Source organism: Erpetoichthys calabaricus, chromosome 12 (assembly GCF_900747795.2).
Source record: "Erpetoichthys calabaricus chromosome 12, fErpCal1.3, whole genome shotgun sequence".
In the NCBI taxonomy this organism is placed as follows: Eukaryota; Metazoa; Chordata; class Cladistia; order Polypteriformes; family Polypteridae; genus Erpetoichthys; species Erpetoichthys calabaricus.
Genome location: NC_041405.2, coordinates 29,476,163 through 29,502,525, shown reverse-complemented (window position 1 = coordinate 29,502,525; position 26,363 = coordinate 29,476,163). Strand labels below are relative to the sequence as shown.

Here is a 26,363-nt window from a genome sequence, read left to right as displayed (position 1 = left end):
AACATTTCCACATTTTTGCCCAGCTCGAGGTGAAGTAAATTTATCAGGGTACGTTTATCACCATTGTCCATGAACAGAAGTTATTTAAGTCAGCTTAGCCTGATAGCTTTGGCGACAAGTCTATAAACGTAATAAAAATATATAAAAGGTCTTCTTAAGTTACGTTTGTGTTGGATTTAGGCTTGTGGAGTCCAGCAGAGGATAGTAATTGTTTCTAACATAATTACTGTCACAGGTACAATGTGCAGTGACATTACTTACATGTGTTAATCAATTTGCAACATACAACATATTTCCTGTCCCCAGTGCCATAATTAGCAAATTTGAAAAGTTTAATCCAAAAGAGTCAATCAGTAAACAGACTAAAGTCCAAACATATGAATCACTAATGGACCAAAGCAATGACGCACTTTTGATGCTTCTCTCTGTCTTCCATTGGCTCTTTTCTGCCTTTATCCCAATGTTTGCTTCCTTAATTTAACCTGATAAACAACAAATAGTTTGCTTTCCCACATTGTGCAGAGCCCCACGCCCTAACATACCGCCAGCAGTGGCTCATCAGGGTTTCTCAGCACTGATATGATCAGTACAGTCTTCGTTCTGGGAAAGGAGATGGAGGTTAGGAATAATGCATTCCTCTGCTGTGCTGACAATTTAAACACGAATTTCAAAGCTTAAGGCCAAAACACAAACTGCAGACTAAAGGCCAACTGTGATTGAACTCGCTTTGATTTCTTGGGTCTCTAAAGAATTCTTCACAGACGTTTTTCTCCAAAGCTTATCTTTTAACTTTAAAAGAAGGAGAAAAATGAGCATCTGCTTTGAAATTTAATGAACCCACCACCAGCCAAGTGCCTTAGTCAAACTTAGTTTGAGATCACAAAACAAATTCAACTGTATCTGGAATATTAATAAGAATGTTAACTGGGATTTAAAAACACCATTTTCAGTATAGGTGTGATACATATTTGAGAGTTCACATGAAAAGCAGACACTGCTAGCTTGACCTAAAGGCGATGACTAAATTGCCCAAAGGGGTCAGCTTATCAAGGTCAAGTTGAGCTTTGACCACCCCTAATGTCATGATAGTCATCTTCCTTGAAGATAACAAAACCTCCATTTCTCTATAAGTCTGTTAACTCTTATCTGTTTTCATACCAATGGCTTTCTCTCTTCAACTGAATTTTCTTTCCTAAACTTTGTTGCTGCAAAACATTTCAAAATGTCTTACACTGGAGATACCACAACTGTGGGCCGGTGGTTACACTTGTTTATCCAATGCATTGTTTGAAAATTACAGAAATGGCCACACGATCACAGGATTAGCCATGGAATTTCATATCTCTCATGGAATGTAAAAGTGCTAAAACATGGAATACAGTATCATATGAACTCTTGTCAATTAATCAGTTATATTTCACATACCATCATAATAGTTTTCTGAATCAAGTTAATTTAACACATAAAACAAATTAGATGCATCTACATTTACTATAAACACTTGAAGATTTTAGTAGACTGTACAGCTTTCTACCACTATAGATGGCCACTACTCTGCGTCACATAACGATACCACTGCACTCCACATTGAAAAACGCTTCCATCTAGAATAAAAACAAACTGATCACGTTTTTTTTTTTTTTTTTTTACTATATATATTTTGTCACACACAATTAGGAGGAAACTGATTGGACCAAGAGGAGGTAATTACTTGCCAGGCCAGGGGGTGGCAGGGTGCGCTAAACCTACTTCTGTTGTCTCTGCAGGCCAAATATGGGAAAACCTGCCTGATTCAACATCAATGATGTCACTTCCAGTTCTGGCGTACAGACTGACGTCACTTCCTGTTCCCACCCTAGATTACATCACTTCCGGTTTTGGCTTTTAAGGCCGCCATCTATTCACTACTCTGGCAGTTCAGTTTTAGAACTCAAACAGAGCACTTCATTGCTTATTTCAATACCCTGGAACAATATAAGGGTGGCTGCCCCAGAACTTTTTCGTGTGTTGAGACTGATTCTTTCATAACACATATTATATATATATATACACACACATATACATATGGTTGAAATAGTTTTACTGTCAAATAATGTAAAGAGTACGCGACACGTGTTTCACCCTAATTCTGGGCTCATCAGGCGTACACACTCACTGCATCCCCTCTCGGGGAATTGAACCTCGGACGTCAGCACCAGAGGCGAAGCCTCTAACGTTGCGCCACAGCGTGTGGTTTGTTCATTTGACAGCATGTAGATCAGGGTAATTACATTCATGGCATTCGTAGTCTGAATCACAATCTGATTGTATGGGTGGTTTCCTACCAGGTAACGCTTGTGGTTGGTCAGCAAGTCGGCTAACATCCGCCACGGTGCCCTCTTTTCAGTTGTGAGAAGCAGATAAAGATAAAGAGATTATATTATATTATATATATCTTAATACATAATTTGCCTGCCTCCTCACTCACTCACTCACGTCCGTCCGAAGCCGAATGCGCAGTCGAACTTCTGGGCACATTCGAAGCCGAATGCGCAGTCGCCTTCTGAGTAGCTGCCTGAAAAACCTTACGAGACCGAAATCCAAACCCCAACATCGCGGCAGGCGGTGGATTTACGACCGCAAAAATTCAAAGAGAAAGGCGACTTCGATTCTAGAGGCCTGAAAGGTGATTTCGACTACAGCTCAAGGCCTAATTACGCATTCTGATGCAATTACACATTCATTCAATACACTTATATCAGGTTTGTGTTGCTTATACTTATTACTATTCCAAATTGTACTGGAACATTCATCATTCAATATTATACTATAGGCCTGGAAAATTCATCAACTAACAGTACAAGCCTGTACAGTAATGAGTAAAGCGGACTACAATCATTACAAAACAACTTGTTCGTTACTTATCATTTGTTCTTCATACACTGCTGACACAAACTCGTGCCCGTTTCATCTTACGTTGTCGAAACGGGGTCTTTGTCTAATATATATATATATATATATATATATATATATATATATATATATATATATATATATAGAGAGAGAGAGAGAGAGAGAGAGAGAGAGAGAGAGAGAGAGAGAGAGAGAGAGAGAGAGAAAGAGAGGCTAAGTTGAAAATGTGGTCATTTTAGTAGAACACATTAAAACAAATCAGTATTCATCTGCCCATCTGCAGCTCTCTGTTTATTTCTGTTCTTACCATAACTAAAGGTGTAATTTACCAGAAAGGTGTGTAAAGCCTCACCTGACGTATTGCATACTACATGCCCCTATGAGTTAACTGTGGTTCAGCTGCTTTGAATATTTAAATGATACATCAGTGTCTAAGGGTACCTATAATTCCAATAGTATAATGAGGCGCGTCAAAACAGCTGGCACCGTAATGTGTCTAAAAATGAGTTTCATTACATTTTAAAGAGCCAGTAATCCACATGAAGAGCGAGTACCTCAGGCAAGCGAGTTCAAATTCTTTAAGAGAAAGACCAAATCGTGATCCTTTAATTAACGTGACTATTTACTTTCCACGTTTTTGGGTTTGAACCAAGCACCAGGTGACGTCTGCATGGGTTTTCCAAGTACCACAGATATTCTCCCACATTACCAAAGACAACTGCTAACTAAAGTAATTCTCCTATTGTGAGTGTTGTTCTGGGTTGGTGCATGAATGGGCTGCTTGATGGACTGCCCACCCAGAAAGGTTTCCTGCCTTGTGCCCAGTGCTGCTGGAATAGGCTTCAACCTACTGCAACCCTTCAATTGGGTTGAACTGGTTTGACAATGGACTGTTTGATTTACTTACCAGCATGGCCTCAAGTTTAATGCAGCTCTGGTTATCTTGGTGTGGGGTTGAAGTCACGTCATGTTTTAAAAAGCTCTTTTATGTTTCATTTCTTTTGTGTTCATGAAAGCCGCCTGACAACAGGGCTATTTGTTTCCGTACTGAAAGGTGTTTTCGGAGTATAAAGGAAGTGTGTCACTACATGTATGCATGCAAGTGCAGTGTGCTTATCAACTTTCTGTTTGGGTCAGGGCCGTGCATCTGTGCTCAGAAAGTTTGAACCAAGGCATACGCTCTGCTACCAAACCATGGAGAGAGCTAACCAGCTGAAACAGGATCAAGCGTGACGTCAGATACTAAAAGTTGAACCTGCAAACTAGTCATTAGGGTTTTTTGATAGTATCTAATAGATTCCTTCAAAATGTTTATTTTTTTAGTTTTAAAAGTCAGAACAGTATAATGTCATACTACTCAAACTGCTAAATAATTCTTCCTGTTTTTTGATATTTAATAGGTTTCATGAAATTAATTTTCTTTTTTTCTTTTTTGAAAATATGAACAGTATAACAGCGTGCTACTCAATCAAAGGAATAATAATAAAATAACAGATGCAACGATTTAAAATGCAAATGCTAAGAAAAAAAATAAAAGATTCAACCCTTTGCCCAAAGATTTATACAATTTCATCTTTACATATAGAATATTCTCAAACCGGTATAACCTAATTCAGGGCTAAGAGGAGAGAGGGTCCATCCCGGCAGCAAAGGGCTCAAGGCGGGATGACATTTGGAGTCTATCACTGAGCAAACACATACACACCACTAACTAATGGCAGGGCCATTTCGGTGTCACCAGTCCACCTGCTACACGCTCATCATTAAGGTTGTGACAGAAGAATTCCCACCCAGACACAGGGACAGTGACTAAGGTGTGGGATTTCAATCTGCCACACTGCAACCATAAGGAAGCAGCACTAACTACTGCGCCACCCTTCTTAAAATCAACAATTAAACCATTCTAAGGAATCATTTTAATTTCACACAGCTGGTGCACTTGATACATTTCAATAATCTGTGAATTTATGGTTTCATTTTTCATAATCTATTTATTTATTTATTCTACTATGGAAGTATTTTGCCTGCCAAATTACTAATTAAAATTTTGAATGTGTGGGACAGAAATGTTCATTAGAAAATAACAAAAAAACTGTTAGCTGAACAAATAAAAACTCAAACTTTGCTCAAATCAAAATATTAGTCTTTCAATATATTAGAGTGGTTTGATGTTTAAGAAGCACAGAGGTTCCCTGCTGACTCGGTGTTAGAGGGACTGTGCTCTGCTAAGTTGTCTCCTCATGGATCCTGCAACAGAAGGTGTGTATCCAGAAAATGGATAAATAGGTGGTCTGCTTCCAGACTGGATTGGCCGATGTTCTTGCCATGCCAAACAAAACACAACTTTTGATGAATTTTGAGTTTCAACTCTTATAGATCTGATCTGCCCCCATCTGTGAAGCCCTTCTTGGTGCACATCCAGCTGCTCCTGCTGCCACCTGTATGTAATTGAAGATGTCATCTACCGTACAGCACGCATAGCAAATGAACTAAACAGATAGCTAGATAGCTAGATAATTAATCCCTTTATTAATCTTTATACATGTCAGGTCAGGTCAGGTCAGGTTGGGGAGCATACACTGGTACACAACAAAACAGCTCAGGATCCCAGCTGGCAACACCCAGGCAGACACGCGGTCCAGTTCCACCCTCCAGAAATGACTATCTGTCGCAGCCAGATATTACATGGGCGTCTCCTTGGCCTGGTCCAGCCACTCGGGTCTCTAACAATGAGGATCCTATGACCTGGATCACCCTCTGGGAATCGCACCACATGGCCGTAGTGCTGTAACTGACAATCCCTCACAATGCAGCTAATGTGACTCATTCGGGACTCCATGAACAACCGCTCATCTGACACAAAGTCAAACCAACAGTACCCAAGGATTCTCTGAAGAGACACAGTACCAAAGGAGCCCAGTCTTCATCTCAGGTCACGGAATAGCTTCCATGTCTCGCAACCATATCCTTTAACATACCACAAACAACAAAAAGGGAAAATTCATATTTAACTTTACAGATTTATTAAAAGGCACAAAAACTACAAGATGTGTTTGTTGCTTTTAGACTAACATGCCATCACATTAAGGAGTTTTATTTAGTCTCAATACAATGTGGTCATATCATATGACTTTCAAAACTATTTATTTAACCACAGTGTCCATTAATGTATTACGAAAGCAGAAGTGAGTGGAGCTGTCACATTTCTATTAACGCACGTGTGCATTTGCACCCACATACTTGAAGTTGGGTGCCTTAGAAAAATGTATTGCTGCAGCTTGAATGGTTCGGTTAGACTAAGCTGGGCTGTAGAAAGTGTAACTTTGCCTTGATGGTACAGTATGTGATTTAATACCAATCCTCTGCCACTAGTCTTATAAAATGAACTCTTTTACGCATAGGCAGCGCCAAGTCTGGGATTTGAACTCAAGAGTGGTGAAACAGAAGTGCTAACCAGCATACCACCGTACCACTCTTACAACCAAACATGTCCTTTGATGATCACCATTTGATACATTAACTCAGATGCAGTCGTATCTCAGTCATTACCGTGTGTTACTAGTGTCTTAAAGGATCTCCTTGAACTCTGGATTGGCAGATTCAGATTTCCCCAATATGAGTAAGTATGGCTAGAAGCATGACTGAGCCCTGGAGTCCCTGTCTGAATTGCCTTTCCACTCCCCATATTGGATTAAGCTTGTCCACTAAACAGAAAAGGCATGAAAGGTATACTTGGATTTAATGACAACCAAGCTCTGTTTTGAGATTCAATCAACTTGTGAATTTTTTAGCCAAATTTGAAACATGTTGGACTATACTGTATATGACATTGCTTTCCATAAACGTACATTCCATTTTAGAAAAAAATGGAGAAAGTTAAGTTTCCGTTTAACTGTATATAAAGAAGAGGGGAACTTCCACCACTCCAGTTAAAAATGACAGAACAAATAAAGTTTCAAATGAGTCCTAGTCTATTAATAGAAGCAAATTAGCTTATTGGGAACACCAAAAAAACTACTCCAGGGCACTGACCACTGCCAGATCTCAATACTATTCAAATTTAATCAACAACAGTCCTGGAAATTCCAAACAACTTTTTTCCGTGATGAATCATTTGCTCAATCCTCATACCTACACCTGTAATATCTTCACAGAGGAGCAGTGCAATAATCATCCGCTCCTCATTGTCTGCCTCCAGCCCTCCATCGCTGGATGTTTCTACATCAAAGCCAATGGGCTGCCTTTCCCAGTTCCTCTGTACCACAGTTAAAGAAGTTGAGGGCATCATACAGAGGATGAGGCCTTCAACGTGTTCACTGGACCCTTTTCCTACTCCTCTGGTAAAAGCTAATGTATCAGATACAAGCCCTCCTATTGCTGGTATCATTAATCACTCTCTCCAGAGCGGCTTAGTCCCACTGGCCTTGAAAACGCAAAAATTAGACCTCATTTTAAAAAATCCTCTTTGGATTCTGAAGTGATAGCAAACTATCGTCCGATCTCCAACCTTCCATTTTTGTCTAAGGTTTTGGAAAAGGTTGTTTTGGTTCAGCTTCAGGATCACCTCAAAAAATTCAATCTGTTTGAAAAATTTCAATCTGGTTTCCGAACTTCTCACAGTACAGAGACAGTCCTGGTCAGAGTCACCAATGACCTCCTGATGGCTGCTGACCAGGGCTCTCCATCACTCCTTATGTTCCTGGACCTCACAGCTGCATTTGATACAGTAGATCATAATATTCTCCATCATCTTCACTATATAATTGGACTTTCTGGCATTGCTTTCGAGTGGTTCAAGTCCTATCTTACAGATAGGGCCGAGTATGTGGCTTTGGGGGATGCTAAATCTTATACCCACACTGTCACCTGTGGGGTCCCACAAGGATCTGTCCTTGGGCCAACCCTGTTTAATATCTATGCGCTACCCCTGGGTCACATCATCCGCAAGCATGGAGTTTCATTCCATTGCTATGCCGATGATACGCAGCTCTATGTGAGACTGGATTCAATTTCTCTTACACCTCCATCAACTCCTTCCTCTTGCTTGGATGTGACTGAGGCCTGGATGTCCAAGAACTTCCTCAAGGTGAACAGCACCAAAACTGAAGCTCTTTTAATTGGCACCCCCCATCAACTTCGTTCCTCTGTAAATTGTATTTCCTTTTCTGACCGTACCATTACCCTCTCCCCTTCTGTTACAAATCTGGGTGTCAAGTTAGACTCCCATCTGTCATTTGATACCAAACCTTTGTAAAATTGCATTCCTTCATCCCCGAAACATAGCCAAACTCCATCCCTACCTCTCCCTCCATGATGCTGAAAAGCTGGTTCATGCCTTTGTCTCATCCAGACTGGACTATTGTAATGCACTCCTAATCGGGATACCCAACAAGAGCCTTCAAAAGCTCCAACAAATTCAACATAGTGCTGCAAGAATCCTGATGAGGGTGTGGAAATATGAACACATTTCACCAATCCTTCGGTCACTTCATTGGCTCCCTATCCATCTCCGCATCGAATACAAACTCTGTTTGTTCATTCACCAGTGTATCCATGGAAATGCTCCACAATATCTCAAGGAACTCCTTATATTACAATCCACTGCAAGAAACCTCCGTGTTACAAATACCTACCGCCTTTGCCCCCTTGTGACCAAACTTCATACAATGGGAGACCGAGCCTTTGCAGCCGCTGCTCCACGGCTCTGGAATGCCCTTACCAGAGAGCCTGAGAACACAGCGGATTGTGGGCTGTTTTAAAAAACAGCTAAAGACTTTTCTCTTTAGGAAAGCTTATTAACAAGAATGCTATAATTATTGTTGTTTTATCTCTGTTTTTATCTTGCTTTGCCTTTGTTTAAACTTTTTATGTAGCACTTTGAGATTTACTGCTAATGTAAAGTGCCGTATAAATAAAATGCATTATTATTATTATTATTATTATTATAGAAGCAGAAGGTCTCCAGGGTCAGCTTCGCTTGACCATTTTCTTTGTTGTTTCCTGATGATGATGTTTATAATGATAAACAAACAGCAGAAGAACCACCCTGAAATAAAACCCAAATGCACAAACTGTCTGAAAATGAGTTACTGATGCCTCGCTTAATCAGTTATTCAGCGATGCAAACTTGAGCAATAAATTCACATGGACTTGGTCCTATTGCAGTGCTGGAAGCTACAACAGAATAAACAGACAGTCCCGTCTAAGATAGCTAGGATATATTTACCATTGCTGGACACTACTGCCCCTTGCAATGTTGGGGGGAACACATTAAAAGTAATATGCGTTATGTAGTCCAGTTACTTTATAAAGCATTGACTAACTTAATGTAATATTTACTTTATTGAAGAAAAAAAAATACACGTTTTACTGTGTTAATTTTCTTCTTCTTCTTTCAGCTGCTCCCGTTAGGGGTTGACACAGCAGATCATCTTCTTCCATATCTTCCTGTCCTCTGTATCTTGCTCTGTTACACCCATCACCTGCATGTCCTCTCTCAGCACATCCATAAACCCTCGCTTAGGCCTTCCTCTTTTTATCTTGCCTGGCAGCTCTATCCTTGGCATCCTTTTCCCAATATACTCAGCATCTCTCCTCTACACATGTCCAAACCAGCGCAATCTCGCCTCTCTGACTTTGTCTCCAAACCATCCAACCTGAGTAGACCCTCTAATGTCCTCATATCTAATTCTGTCTATCCTTGTCACACCCAATGCAAATCTTAGCATCCTTAAGTCTGCTACCTCCAGCTCTGTCTCCTGCTTTCTGGTCAGTACCACCGTCTCCAACCCATATAACATAGCTGGTCTCACTACCGTCCTGTAGACCTTCCCTTTCACTCTTGCGGATGACCTTCTGTCACTAATCACTCCTGACACTCTTCTCCACTCTACACTCTCTTCTTCACCTGTCTTCCACACTTCCCGTTACTCCGTACTGTTGATTAAAAATGTTATTCCCATAACACAAAAAGACAATAATAATAGTTATTGTTATTACTACTGTCTTATTTGGCAAAAGAATTACTTTTTTTTTCCCCCACAAGGATGTTGCCTGCTGCAGCTCGTGAATTCTGGGGGGGTTGTCTGCTGCCAGCTAGTAAGGAAGACGTTAAACGTGTGTGTATTGTGCAATCAAGTGAAAAGAACTGAACAAAATTTACACATATGCATTTAGTCCTGCACGTGCTGAGGAGTATTTTTAATCCACCCAGTTTAGGGTCACAGGGAGCCAGTGATCATGGCAGCAGCACTGGAAGTAGACAATATGCCGCTCCTTTGCAAGCCTCAAATCACACAGCCAATCAGAAAAGAGTGTGTTCTGCATAATAATGGTAATAGAAACATGTAAGTAAAGTGTCAGTGTTGTTTTACTCCAGCTATTTGCTACAGATATGTTGAACCAGTGTGATCAGGTGACACAGAGGCTAATGTTCATTCAGCAAATCTTCGGGGGCTCATGCTAATGATGGTAAAAGTGAATGGATGTTATTTACTTTACAGCACATGAAAGAATAAACTTATTTTTATTAAATGAGAAATTGTTGACTATTACATTTAAATTAAAAAAAAAATCTTTATTGGAGTTTATGTTCTGTGCCCAGTGCAAGAACTGACATCCTAAGAAATAACAAAGGCTTAAAATAACGAGTACTAAAAGCTGCATGGTAAACTGAACAGCACTGACTCCTGTGTCACACGTGTGCGCATAGGGGACAACTTAAGCACTCTTATTCTTCCATCCCATCCTTTCCCATTTCTATATTGAGTCGATGGGCTTGATCAACCTTCTTCTCCATAGGACTCGGTCCTGCACCTCCTCGCCGGTCCAGGCCTTTTTCTTCAGATCTTCTTTAACTTTATCCATCTATCTGCACTTTGGCCTCCCTCACTTTCTCTTCCCCTGCACTTCCATTCCCATCACTCTTATGCCCACATATTCATCGTCTCTCATCATCATATTTCCATACCACTTCAACCCACTTTCCTGGATATCTTTTCCACTTTTTTGGGCCTTTGATTGTTATCATTTCTTATTCTGTCTGATTTTATAACTCCATATATCCATTTCAGCGTTCTTCTCCTTTACTGCCCATGTCTCAGCTCCATACATTATTGCTGGTCTTACAACTGCCCTAAAAACCTTACCTTTAACCTTTGCCATATTTCTGGTGAAGGTAATTTCCCGCTGCTCCAGGGGTTGGCGCTATGTACTAACATCTTAGCCGCCACCTTTCAATACGCTTGTGGACGCGGTTCAGTTAGTGACACTGCCTGTTCCTACCAGAAATTCCTAAACCCAGAAGATCTCTTAGGTTGTCACGACTAGAATTTCGTCTGAAAAGCATTAGTCTCTAGCTGTGGACCTCCAGAAATCCACTCCATTGAGGATGTTGTTGCTTTATATTATACATCAGCGATGACACTATGGTTAAGATTAGGGTTGGGGAAGGATTTCTGACTCAAGTCAAGTAAAACCAAGTAACAAAAACCTGCAATCCAATTGGCTATGCAGCGGAGCTAATGAATCTGCAGCTGGACCTCAAACGACGTAGTCAATGTTTGTTGTAAAATGTTTCTTTTTTTTTTTTGTCTTCAGGGTTTGTCTTCTTTCTTACATGTGCTTTATATGTTGTAAGTATGTCTTGACTTGGAATGGAGTAGTAATGAATGTTGCAATATTCTTTTCTTCTCTTTAAGGAAATAGACTTATTTTGATTACTTTTTGATCTCCACTAGAAGGAAAGTAACACACTAATTGTAACACATTACATTTTATAATAAGTAACAATATAATGTATTTAGTTACTTTTTTGTAAGTAATGAATAAAGTAACAAAGTTAATTTTAAGAGTAACGTTTCCCAACCTTGGTCCCTTTTTCTTCATCATCCCTTGAACGACGAGTCTAAATAAAATGATCTGCTTAAGCAACTGGCTGAATAAATTGTGAATGCTTTGTTTTTCATCTTAATATCATTTTAAAGGCAGAACTAATGACAGACCCAATCAAAGCACTGCACTAATTTGTATTGTAATGTGGCTCAAAATAAAAAAAATAACTTACTTTGATCTATTGACCAATTAGAGTTTCACTGTTAATGTCATTGTTTCTGTTACACAAAATTGACCCATAATCTAACTGGGATAATTTAATCAATTGATTATTAAAAGAGTTTACTATTAGGAATGGATCACATGAGTTATTTCTACTTTATCAAAAAATATTAATATGTTTGAAGAAAAAGTATAAAATGTCTATTAATATGAGGTTAATTTTAATGAAAAATTGTAACCGTGTGATTAATAACATACAATATACAATACAGGAGACAGCAAAGAAGGCTCTAGCATTAAAGTTACTTGTGATGATAGCTGAAGCTGATGACACAGAAGTTCATTAAATATTATGCAAACAAAAACTTGTTTTGCATTCTAGTAATAAGATACCATTGTTCTCTTTTTCATGCTGCGTCATGGCGAATGGCAGATAGAGGAACCTTATCTGGATAAGGCAAGCTGGGAAATCCACAGGCTCAAGGACACCGACTTCAGCAGAACTCGCTTTTCAGATATAAAGAATTTACAAGACTTTGCTTGTGAAATTACAGTGCAGGATGCTGAAACAACTAAATAATTCCAAGCACTGCTTAGTAAGAGTATGAATATTTAATCAGGACTCAGTGTAACTATACCATAACTTTATATTATTTATTCACTGTCTTTTCAACCTGCTAATTCAAATACAGGTTTCAGGGAACCAAATCCTATCCTGACACAGCAACCTTGGATGACGTGCCAGTCCACCACAGGGCACACCCACATATGGTTCAAGGCCAGCTCAAGAGGTGCCATTTCTGGGATGTGGTACAACATTAGAGGAAAACATACAGAACCAAGGGGAGAACATGTCAGCGCCACACCGGCAGTGATTTGAACCCAAATTTCTCAAGCGGTGAGGCAGTAGTACTCTTTAACCTTAACGTTACCTTAGGTCTTGCTTGCTGATCTTATCCTGGGTTAATCTAACTTCAGTATCTCTGATCTGATCTCCTTTCCTGCCACAGACTTTACCGAGTCCCTAAGGATCACACTGTGCTCAGCTGCTGTGAGTAAAGGTCCTTCAGCAGAAACTGCAATAAACAATTATTCTGCAATATAAAAACAGACCAAGGAAGTCAGCTGGTACCCATTTCTAGAATGAAAACAAACTCAGCAGGCCGACTTTACTACTAGCCTTCCAAACATGGCACCCACGCCGCTGCCACCAGTGCCGGACTAACGTTTACAATCAGCGAGAGCTTTCCCAGTGGCCTGCTGTCTGGCATTCAAAGCAACCAGGGAAATAAACTAATGGTGAAATTATATAATGTTATTACAGTGAAAAACGAGCAGGCATTATTGCTCTGTAGTGGGCACAAATCCTTTCGGTTTAACGTTGGAGTGTTTGTTTTCTGGTTTCTGGTTGGATGGTTTCTTGTTTTTGTTCAAGTCAAGTTTTGACTTCGCGTGTGTCTCACACTCTGATGAGAGGTGCGCAAGTCTGGTGTTTTTGTGAATAAAGATATATACAGTATTATATATAAAGATTGTTAAAAAGTTTATAATATACTTTAAATTGTATTTGGATGTTGTATGGGGTTTGGTATTTGTTACTGTGTATTTATTGTGGTTTATTTTTGCTTCAAATTTTAATGAAGTGTAGCGTATGGTCACATTTTTAATGTTATTTTCCCCTCAGAGTGACTGAACAGGCTACACAAAATGTTTCATTTTATTTTTTTATTAATGAAACACCTATGTGAGTAGAATAATTTTTGTTTTTAGATGTACCTGTTGTTCCTTATTTCATGATAAGAGTTAAAGAGCATGTACCATACCATACCATACCATTTTTATTTGTTAAGCGCTTAAAAACACAGCATTACAACTGACCGAAGCGCTGTACAGTTAAAACAAGCAAGACTAAAAGCAAAATATTAAAAACAAACATTAAGAGAGAATTAAAACAGAGACATTAAAAAACAGGTCAGGGGACCCAATAAAACAGAGAAATAGCAAAAAGCAAGTGGAAATAAGACAGGTTAAGAATTAAAAGCCAATGTGAAGAAGTGCGTTTTTAGGTGTGATTTGAATGTGGTGACTGAAGTGGCTTGCCTAACCACTAAAGGTAAGGAGTTCCAGAGCTTGGGTGCACAGACAGAAAAAGCCCTTTCACCACGAGCTTTAAAACGTGCCTTGGGAACGGTTAGGAGCAGCTGATCTGCGGATCTAAGAACACGAGGGGGATTGTGACGATGGAGCAAGACACTCAAGTAGGCAGGGGCTAGACCATTTAGTGCCTTATAGGTTAAGAGGAGTATCTTAAAATCAATTCTGAAGCTAACCGGCAGCCAGTGTAGGGTTTTTAAAATCGGTGTAATGTGTTGGCTTCTGCTGCTTCCAGTTAAAAGTCTTGCAGCCGCATTTTGAACCAATTGGAGTCTCGAAAGAGTGGCTTTACTAATACCATATAGGCAGGAATTAGAATAGTCGAGCCGGGACGTAATGAATGCATGGATTACTGATTCCAGGAGGTGGTAAGGCAGAATTGGTTTGAGTTTGGCAATTCGCCTGAGATGGAAAAAGCAGGATTTTACTGTGCTGTTGACTTGAGCATCCATTTTCATGTCTCGAGCATGTCTCGTTTTTACTTTATTTTAATAGTTATAAAGTGTGTCTCTCACGTTCTGACAGTTAAACCTTAGCGCTATGATGAGAGACTGAATAGGCTACATGAAATGTTTCATAGGTTTCTGTTTACTAAGTGCATTCTTTAAAAAATGCTTGACAGAATTCTGTGGCACGGAGACATTTTCTGAGTCTTTTGTCTATTGTAGAAATTCAAATTGGTCTTCAGACTTTGTGGAAGAGTATTCAGCGTTACCATCCCGACACGGACAGCGGCTTTGTAGATTCAAGACTCGCAGCTGAAATTGCTAACATAATCTCTGCACTGGGGATTCCACTGACAACTACTTTTTGTGGTTCAGTGCTTTCTGCACATTTGTTTTGATATAAATATAATAGAACTCATGGGTTATTTATTTATGAAGTGTTTACATTTATGAAGTGTTGTTCCACACTTTATCAGAGGTTGTCTTGAGACTAAGAGTGAAATGTATGTGTAAAAGGTGAATCTACTGTCTTCTCATTCATAAAAAATTCCAAGACAAAATGGTGTTTGTTGGTTTTTTGAGTCTGTGCCTGAACAAGAAAACTGATGTATATTGTGATTGTGTGGCCTGCATTAGACTTGGGATTCCCAGCCTGAATAAGCTTCCCAGTCCGGCCCTGGCTGCCATCTTTTAGAAATAAGGAGCAGACAAGAACATTACGTGAATTAAATTAGACATAGCTAAGGAAATACGCGGTTCAAGTAATAAAGAGCTTGTCATCAAAATAAAGGGGTGCAGTCCTGTCCCTGAAGAACTGACACATAAAGCAGCCCAGTATTATGGACTGGCCTGGTGTGCCATCAGAAGACCAGCAGCAATCCACAAATGCCAGAGCTGTTACATTAAGTGGAGGTAATCAGAGCCTACGCCAAGAGGATTGATGCACAGAGTGTGTGTTTTGAGTATGATTGGGTTGGAACTGTTGAAAGCTAACCCTTATCAGGGCTTTGTTTGAAGAAAACATTTGGACTGGTGACGTTGCTTATTTTTCACCGCCAGTTGTTTCAAGACTAACCGTTATCTGGCTCTCCCAAAGCCTGTTGTTGGCTGACTTATCATCTGCCAGAGTAACATGCTTCCTGCGTGCGGGTCATGCATTAAATGTGGCGAGGAACGTTTGTTTCTAATCTCAGAGGTCTGACAGCTTCTGTGACCTTCTCCTCTGATCACAGACACTCGACACCCTCTAAAGCCTGACACTGGGTACATTTTTTTTCACTGCTAGGACTGTTACACTTTACCAGATGTTTGAGGGATATGATGGAGAGGCCATGTATGTAAGTGTCTCAAGTTCAGAAAAAGAAAAGGAAATCAAAAGCTAGAGACTGGTTATTAAATCAGAGTGGGAAATGTAGAAGAATTGCTTCATTTCTGTCCACTAAATTACACATTAAAATTAAAATGCCCAAGTCCTTCCACACTTTCTCCCTTTTCATGTGTATTTTTATATACATTTTTTTGGTTATTCCCTTCAGTGATCGTTTAAACCTATCTGGCCAGTGGGAGTTAAAGTGATTCTTAGCTTGAGGTGTCCGGTGCTAGCCGAGGAGGAAAGCATATCATTATCATCATCAGTCCATCACAGGTGAGGATGACTGCCTTCCATGAGGTGGTCTGTTTGTCTGAAGATGGCTGATGAGAATGATTTAATATCCACCGACTCTATACAAGTTTGAGATGTTATGATGTAGGATGTGTGATACAGGAATATTCACAAGGGTCCTGAGTAAACCACCCCAGATTTTATACCTTGTATTTGCATTATTTAAGACCAGTAACAGTGCATTGCATGATAACGTGCAGTGAATACACTTGACTTGACCAATCCTAGTTTTCATCCTCTTTCTCTGCACCTTTAGCATTCATTTGCTCAGAGGTTGATGCGCTTGCTGCTTCCTGAGCAGCTCTTCTGTTCTCCACCCTAGTGGCCCGCTTCTTCTCTTCTTTTGTCAGCATCTTTTCCAGTTAAAACTGATTAAGTCAATGTTTGTGTTGCAATTACTTAGTACGTTTTCTTTAATTGTTCACTTAAGCTGGCACTTAAGTCTTCAGTCTGCCTCAAGAATGATTTGAGACATGAAGAGGTAGAGGAAGTGATGGCGAAGGTGGTGGGGAATGAGAACGACGCCCGCACACATGCGCCGCACGGCCACCCTGCTGCCGAGAGTTGATTCTACAACAAAATAAAATAAAAATAAAAGGAGGAATAACCTTGGTGGTCAATCATCACCCCTAAAGTGGATAGTAGACATCACGTAGTATATGTGTACCAAATTTCAGGTCAATAGGTCAAACGTTTTGCGAGCTACAGACGATTTAAAATCCTGGACAGACAAGCGGAAATCCACAGTAGCGTATTAGATATAAAGATGAAAGTACTGGAATCCTTCCTGCAGACTCTTCATATAAATGATCGAGATCATTCATTTTTAAAGAAGCAAAATCGAAATGTTGGCATTGAGGTTGTTTTTAAAGCACTGCCTGAGCTTTTTGTCTTTACAATCCCTCCAAATAATGTTACCCTCATACACATTTATGATTTACTCCGCAACAAAGGAGCTCCATATGTTCTCCAATAAATCCTTTTCACTATACTGGGGGTCACTATATCAGTAAGATGGCCCGGCACAATTCTCTGTTCAGGACATCAGTAGTCATGAGTGACATGGACCAAAGCAAAAAAATGAAGCAGAAGTTTATTAAGACAGAGAATTAAAGTGTCAACAGTGCATATACAGATTCAATAAATAATTATTTCAAAAATTACGCCCTTAATAACCAACATCTTCAGGTTTGCAAAAATATGCGCGAATAAATCCAAATAAATAAATACATGCATGCATTTAAAATCAAATCCATCCATAATGTATTCGCGTATTCCTGTTTTTTTCCCCGTTAGGACCCAAGGATGAACCTTCCTTTCTCACTTCTCAGGTATTCTGGTCAGCCACCTCTGCCGGTCATCGCAGACCTCCATAGCCCATTGTATCAGGACCTGCCACCTCAGCCAGTTACCACAGCTCACCCTGAGCCACTTGGTTTTCAAATCAATGCTGCTACACTCCAGATATCTCCACCACTACCATCTGTCCTGCCCCTTTATACTGCTCAGCAGGGCCAATGCCACCCATTCCAACTCTGATAACCAAAATACATTCCACCATCTACTCCTTGATCACTCTTCTCAGTTCTTTATCTGATTTTTCTCACTGCCTCTTTCTACTCTAAACACTAACCCACATCTCTGTGACAATGCAGGTTCTGCTTCACTTTTGGGAGCCCCTGAACCCAACACCATTGGTAATGTAATCGGATGAGTTGAACAATGAGGACACCAACAAATCAAGGGGAATGGTGCAAAGTGCAGAAGTGCGTTAATTTAAAACCGTCAAAAGTAAAAAGTGTTCAGAACAAGTGCAGTCCTTCTAAAAGTTAATAAATAAATAATCCATAAAAACAAAGGTGAAAGAGTGGAGGTTAAAATCCAACAAACAAATCCATTCAAATGAGGTTAAAACAATGGCTGGAAGCAGTCCTTTAAAAACAAAACCAGGTGCCTTCTTCAGCTGGCAGCTCCCCTGCTTCTCCCATCCGGACCCTGCACCAGGGGAGTCGCCTTTTGGTCCCCGGCTCCAAAGGGCTCTGCCAGACTGAGACCTGGGTTCCCCAACGAGCAGGGTGCTCATGCTGGGGCTTCCACCTCCCAAGCCTCTGACTTCTGTGGCAAGCCATCCTCGATCATGGTCACTCCTGCTCCTCTCTGCCAAACTCAGCAGGAGTGACCCAATCTGTCTGTCCCCGGGTGCCAGCCAAACACCCCACTAGGGCTCACTTCTACCAGCTGCCTGTCCTTCTAACAGCGAGCCTACTCTCGCTCGCTCACACTGGCTCCTTCGTTTCCAGCTTCCCCTTCTTCCTCCTCTAACCTCCGTTCGTTCTTTCTTTCAATCTTTCTTTCGCCTCCTCTGCACTCGCGCTTCTCCGATTTATAACGGGGACGAGGCACAGGTGTGACGATTAGCAGCTCCTGGCATCAATTACAAATGCGGACGATTCCCCATCTGTGCACTTAAGCGAGGAAATGCCTGCACCGCGTCGCGTCCGAGAACCACTCCAGCCACACTACCGCGCCCCCTCTATAAGCTGCAAATTCAGCGATTATTTATTTAAAACTGGCTGTTTATTCTAAGCCGCATAAGACCAGGAAGGACTGCTTCCAGCCATTGTTTTAACTTTGTTTTTAAAGGATTAATTTATTGGATTTTAACCTCCACATTTTCACTGTTTTTAAAGGATTATTTATTTAATGACTCTTTGATTGCACTGCACTATTTATTTGGACACCAGCTTGTTTTGTTGTTTTAATAAAAGCACTGTTTTACACTTTTGCATCTTCCCCCTTGCTTCGTTTTGGTGTCATCATTGCCCAGCTCATCCGGTTACATTACCGATGGTGTTGGGTTCAAAAGAGGCTCCCTGAGAGAGTAATGGGAGCATGGAGCAGACCCGCATCGTCACACTCCCTTTATTGACTACCTGCTTAGCACGGCTGAAACTTGTTAAACACAGAGCCGCACTCTCAGTTATTGGCCTACACATTTGCACGTGCGTGTTGCCTTTCAGTGCTGATTAAGCGTGAAAAATGTTAAAATCATTAATAAATTAATCCCTCTCTAAGAACTCCATGGTATGACCTACAACAATCAGGCAAATGTCAAACAGATTTTCTATGCTTGCTGAACTGTGCAACATTATTTTTTGTTTTGATGACTTTCGAGTCTGTAGCATTTTTTTGGCCTCAATCACTGACGAGATTCTAACAGGCACAGAGTCGTTGTAGCAAATATACACGAGGAGAGAATGAAGGCAAAACTAATGGCCACCATGAACAATGCGGCATATCCTTTCAAGCAATGAATTATTGAGCAGAAGCATGTCAAGAAAAACTACTGGGGCTTTTTCCATACGCCAGATGTCAGATGTTTCCTTCCTTTTCGTAATTCTCGTGTATTTTTTGAAGCTACTGCTGTTGGTTTTTGTTGTTGTTTGTTATATTTCTATATTTCTTTAGCTTCTGAAAAAGCTAAATTTCTGTTTGGGACAAATGCAAAAACCATCTATTGTTACGCATGTGCATGTGCAGAGGGTCACCCTCCGAGTTCCTCCCAGGTGTGTGGTTTCACCCCAGACTGAGAGGGGGCGCTATCGCTACCACTACCGGTCTCATCTTCTTTGTTTCTTCCAAAGTTCAGTGAAACAGCCCAGTGACGGCAACCGACTCTGCTCCTTCCGGTCACCAAGGCCATAAAAGCATGACCACCCAGAAGGAGGCATCACTTCTCACCCAAGTGACCACGGTGAAGGAGCTCCTCGATCACATAAGATGAAGAAGAGTTTAAGAATTGTACAAGCAATGTTAATTTGTTCCATTTGTACGCCATCGAGCTTTGTTTCTGTTCAAACCTTTAAGTAAATGGGAACGACCGGGTTGATGCCCCAAGATTTATTTTCTGTCGATCCTGTCATTCCCTCTGATGACCACACTATCTATCAGCACTTTTATACTGTATATCATCTTTTATATCACACCATAAAACATTGTACACTCCCAACAGGCTTTTAATAAGTCACCATCTCCTATTTGTAGTGACTGTAATCTTTAACCAATTTAATGTTGCATGACACTTTACACTGAATAAAATAACATAATATAACATGACTCAGGTGGCATGGTGGCACTGGTGCCTTGCAGTGTGAGGAGGCCCTGGTTCATGTTCTGGGTCCTCCCTTTGTGGGGTCTGCATGTTCTCTCCATGCCTGCGTGGGTTTCCTCCCACCATCCAAAGACATGCAGAGTAGGTGAACTGGCACCTAATGTGTGTGGGGTGTTCGCCCTGCAATGGCCTGATGCCCTGTTCAGGGTTTGTCCCTGTCTTGTGCCCGCCCTTTACACTTTACAAACATATGTTTTGGCTGGATTGTTTTAAGGTATATCAGAATTACATGTTCACAGATTACAGATAACAAACATTTTTTTGTACATCTGACTTCAGTTAATATGTGTAGGCGCTCTATCAACCATTTTATATAGTGCCTTATCTATCTATCTACAGTATCTGCTGTATTTCTATATCTGGTTACAACTGAGAAACATTGGAGTGTCTACATTTTCACTGAATTAGATTATTTACATCAGGGAACTGTTTGTCAAAGGTGAGTTAGGAAGTCCATCAAGATATTTGTTTTTAATTCTGTTTGAGTCAGTGAAGTGGACCGGCTAATCTAATCCAGATGCTTCACTTTCAGCTACAAATCTGTCATTTCATGAATAATCTTTTTGTTGGTATCACTGAAGGGTTTAGAAGTATTATCTAATAGGTGCATAAAATTAAGCAGTTATATTTTGTATAGTGCTTTATTGAACAATGTTGTGTCAAAATTCTTAAAGCTTTGTGTTCTTTTGTCATTTTTGAGGCACTCACTTTGAAAGACAAAGACTTATTAGCTGCTCGGGAACACAATTTCAGCTACAAAAGCTAAAATAAAAAAACCCGGAGCAGCCGTACATAAAACAGGATTTGGAATACAGCGAATGCAACACAGGTGAAGCCATGCTTAATACACTATGGAAAAAGAGAGTCGAAATGAAACACATAAGCAGAAACCAAAAGAAAAAAGGGAAATTGTTTCTCTTTTGTACATGCAAATTCAAACTGCAAATCTCAAAGGCCAAAGAGAAGTAATGAGAGCTTTGTTTAGTTTCTGAATGAAGAAAGCTTCTGAAGAGTGTCACACACGTGCGCATGGGAGGTAGTCTTAAGGGCTTAACTAGGGGTAAGATACAGAGTAAAGGGTTGACGAACGGTACTAATGCCATTTCTCCCTCTTCCACAAACCACCAGAAGGAAACCCCAGCTAAGACTCCGCCCACTTCCGGTGAGGTGACACGCCCTCCTGCAGACCTCATTTACATCTGAGTTCCCACCCTTTCCTGTCCTGCACCAGTAAACCCCAAGCACTCCAGCCTCCTGATCAGTCACCATTTTGACTCAGTCCTTTATGATTACCGTATATACTCGCATATAAGTCGGATCTTGAAACCCAAAAAATTGATCATAAAATCAGACCGTGACTTATATGCCCGTTCAAAAACACAACACTTAAATTTTTTTTTACATCTTCTTGCTTCCTCCAATCTCACACCAGTTTCTCAGACACATCAAATTTTGTTGCAGTGGCGCAGTTACTTCTTAGTAACAGTTAGTTCTTCGCCATTTCAATGACTTTTAATGTAAAACCAGCTTCATATTTTCTTCTGATCGAACACTCCATCGTAGATAAGGGATGCTCTTACGATAAAGGTGTATGAGGGTGTGAGATACAAAAACCATAAAACAGTGAAAATGTCGCTTCAGAATAGTTCAGGTATTACCTTGTGGTTACGTAGGCACAATACATAGAAAAAAAAAAAAGGCAGTGTGCTCCGTGGTTACTCTCTCAGGTGGGCGTTAGCGTATCATAATCTCTTGGACCAATAGCGTGAGTTTTCCACATTCCACTTATACAACCAACATTATAAAATACCGGAAATTATACGATAAAATCAAGCCCCGACTTATCCGTGGGAGAACTTATCCTCAAGAATATATGGTACTCAGACACAAAACCTTTATCTGTTTTCACTGTTTATTCCACAATAGACAAGAGGGGAGAGCTGCTAACAGCTGGCATCACAAAGACCAAGGACCTACTTCTGACCAAAGTGAACGACTTAATATGTAAGTAATTAAGTACTAATTTTACATAATTTTTGTTTTAGTGGACTATGTAAGCAAGTTCAGGACTCCAGTACCGTACTTACTCCATTCACCTTCCCTTAAATCACTATATCTGAAGTCGTATCAAACATTTCAGACTTTGTAATTAAATCAAGGGGATGGGAGACCAATCAGTCCTTCAAGCTCATTTGGTCAGCTAATAGATAAGCTGCCCCAATGTCTCATCTAGTTGTCAGCTACAAGTCTTGCTAGTCTGTTTGGCAGGTGGCAGTGTTCCTCTGAGCTGAACCCAGTTAGGGCACCTATAAGATGGCATGGGAAAGTAGTCACAACTTCCTAACTTCAGGCTGGAATTCACTTCCCCCTTAATTTCCACTCATATCCTCAAGTCCGTGATTCACCATTAAACTCAAAGGATTCTGCTGGATCTGCTCAATCAATGCCTTTGAGAATTTGGAAGTCCTGGGATGAAATTGGTCAATCTTCACCACACATTTTCAACTTCTGCCATGTTTTTCCTATAATGTGGTGACTCTAAAAGTACTGTTTTTCAGATGAATAAGTTCATTCTTGTTTTCTGTTTAAAGTCCCATAGGATTGTTTTCATGCATATTCTGTCTGCAACCCTTAATGTGCCCTTCCTCTTTTGTCCAGAATTTGACTGTTCTCCTTATGAAATACCACACCTTGTGTACAAACCATGCATTTATTCTAATCCTCTTTGTTCAGTACACCATCATGGGTACCTAATATCTTTCATGTCCACACTGGTTTACAGATATTGAGCTCTCTGGCACATCTCCTGGCATGTCTCTGTACTCGCTAGACTGTTGGCCTATCCATGGATATATGCTTTTTGGATTCAGGTTATATATTTCTCCTAATCATTCTGCTCTCCTGGTAAGGTGATGGCACTCTACTTCATGAAACTCTGTTCATAGGTCAATCCAATTAAATTCACAGACAACTACCATCATGGAGCTAATACAATCGTTCAGTTTCAAAAACCATTTATCGAAATGCTGGATTAAGGTGGGCCAAAGTGCATTTGAATAGTACTGGCAGAAACCAGTTGTGGAGAGGATATCCAAGGAAGCAGCATGCCAGTTTAGAGTCAATGCTCAACCTAACCTGGTGTCTTTGACATGTGTGAGGAAAGCAGCACTGAGCAAGGGAGAACATACAAACTCAAATACAATGGCCAGCTAAGGACCCTGGTGTAGTTAGGCAGAAGTACAATCTACTGTACCACCGTATATATGTAGATTTTCCCTGAAATGATAATGTACTTCTAGGTATATGCACTGTCTCTATGGTTACATGTGAAAATGAGGGCGAAAGTGGCATTTTTGGGTCAACCGTAACTATGCATACTACGGTGTATAATCGATTGATTAAAGTTCATACCATCTTATTCTTGTATTACTGTGAATCAGGCAGCTGTATTCTAAAGAGTCCAAAGTCACTTGTGTTTTGCCGGTCATTCTACTTGGGTGTCTCATTTTGTAGCCAGCTATCAAAAAATAACATACTAAATATTATGAACATTGTGTATGGTTTATAAAGGCATAGGCCTATGCACCCCTCCAACTGTCTCCTTATTTTAAAGGTTACACTAACGGTTACATGTGACATACTGTATATTAATTAATCTGAAAAGGATCATAAATGACTGAGGATTTACGGTGTTTTCACAAAAAACATGTTTGAACTATTATTAGTCATTTATACATAATGTCACTGAACAGCAGACTTTTAAAGGAGATTTAGGGGCATCTCCTTCTCCAGCCAGGAACCTGGTGACACTGCCATTGCTCCACCTCTTACGGTCACCTGAGAACAGCCTGTCATTGTATGACATGATCTGTCGTGATTTTGTGACATTTTAGTACTGGAATTGTACATTTTTCACAGGGTATTTCTTTTGTTCTCATTTCAACCTTACACAATGCCATTTTGATTATTATTTTTTTTTACAGATGCCACCCTTTTGTTATGTTCTTGTCACCCGTGGAAGTCATGTGCTAGGTTATGTTATCAGGTCTCGCCTATAAAAGTTGATTGTGTGCTTCAGCTCACATCCAAATATTTGGAAACATTTCTAACGCCTGGCTCACATTTACTTTGCTACTTTCTTTCATGTACCTTTTTGTACTTTTGACCTTTTTGGAACCGTTTTTGACTTTGATTTTTAGTACTTTGTGTAGTGTACATGTTGAAGTATTATTGTGACCAAAAGGAACTGTGGATTAAAAAGAGATGTGGTCATAATTAGTAGCGGAGGGCCAAATCCAGGAAGGAAAATTATAAACACTGAGCTAAGCCAAAGGATAGAATGAACGCAAAGGTCAAATGCAGAAACAACATTGAAACAGAAGAATCAAATCCTACTACTAGGGTGTACATGAGAAATAAGTTAACTACTGCTAATTATTCACAAAGACGTTTTGGTAATACGCGATCATAGCCATATTTATAGCCGCATGTCTTGTGACATTAGAAGCTCTTTCAACATGGTCAAATGATTGAAATCAAAATGGTGTCATGTTTTTATGAATCCATCTCCAAAAAAGAGTGAAGAGGAGAGGCCTCCAGAAAACCCACAGAATGGATCTCACCCAAGGCAAGTCTGACCCAGGGTGTCTTAAAGCCTAACCTGGCTTCAAAATTACGTTTTAAAGAAAAATTAAAACAATAAACAATAAACATTTAACCAGGGGAAGAACCAAGTAGCAGAGATTACTTTATAAAGATTCCTAGTGTGACCTATGATTTTATAAACAAAGAGCAAAATATAGCAAGTGGTCAAAAGAGTAAAAACGAGTTGCCAAACAAGTCAATTCACAGAAACCAAATTCCAGTATGCTAAGCAAATGTTTAAATTCTTAAACAGAGCAAAAAAAGATCAAAAACTTAGAAAGATCCAAAGAACAAGAATTAACAATAAGAAGAGTACTCCCCAACACCACAGAGCATACAATGCACAGTGATGGACTGCATTCTTTATTGGACTGGGAGCTGTCCGCCCCTTGGGGAACCAGCCACAAAATACAAGAAACAAGACCGAACATTCTCACAAACATACAAACTAAATTAAACCAAATTTGACAAAAAATACATAATTACACAAATAATAAACACATAAATAGTACTATTTAAAAGGATAAAACACAAACAAAAAGAGAGGAAAAAAAAGAATTTGGCACAAGCCAAGGAGTAGCCCTGGCTAAAAAAACAACATATGCAAATAAAAATATAATGGTAATAAAAATTTTTAGAAAAAAAAAAAGCTTCAAGTATCAATACCATAAAACACTTTGATTTTTGGTAAAAGTCAAAGGACCACTTTTTCAATTTTGTGTATTTTATGTTTTATTCTAAGTTTGACCCATTTCTGAATAATTATTGCACAGTCTCTATGGTTACATGTTGAAATGAGGTAGAAAACGAATGTGTCATTTTTAGGTCAGCCATAAGTATGCATAATCACATGAAGAGGACATGCAGAGGTGGCTTCACCAGATGTCTTTCATCAGCAGACCAGAGTGGGCGAGAAGAAGCTTATTACCTCACAAGTGTCTCCATATATTTTATATACAGTAGTATAATTTATATACATTTATTTAAGTTTAAATATCATTTTATATATATATATATATATATATATATGTGTGTGTAGAGTAACAGAGAGAGAGAGGTACTGACCTAGTGACTACTCTGTGGGCAAGCCTCACGGATCTGAGCTTACGCTACGTCCACACTACTTATTTCAAATTCTTGATGCTTAAATAGACTACCTCAATAACAGTTGCTTTAAACTATTATTGTACAGTAGCAGAGAGTGCATTTTTTATACAGTCTTACAGAAAAATTCAATGAAGTTGAAAGAAGCATCAGATGATAGGCACCAGCACACTTGCTGTTTTTATGGTTCAAGTTGCATCTTGTGTCTACCCTCTGAATGTGTTCATTTCAACCC

At 39.8% G+C, this 26,363-nt stretch overlaps 1 protein-coding gene across 2 annotated transcripts in view; it reads right to left on the bottom strand.

Moving 5' to 3' along the window:
* The window catches only part of LOC114662007 (ankyrin repeat and fibronectin type-III domain-containing protein 1-like), a 158,352-nt gene that overhangs the window by 114,420 nt on the left and 17,569 nt on the right, over positions 1-26,363 (bottom strand). The window contains exon 2 of one of the 2 annotated variants that reach the window (XM_051934841.1): positions 12,879-13,040. The exons of the other annotated variant lie outside the window; for it this stretch is intronic. The gene's annotated coding sequence lies outside the window, so the exon portion shown is untranslated. The remainder of the gene's footprint in view (positions 1-12,878; positions 13,041-26,363) is intronic. 2 annotated transcript variants of the gene reach the window in all.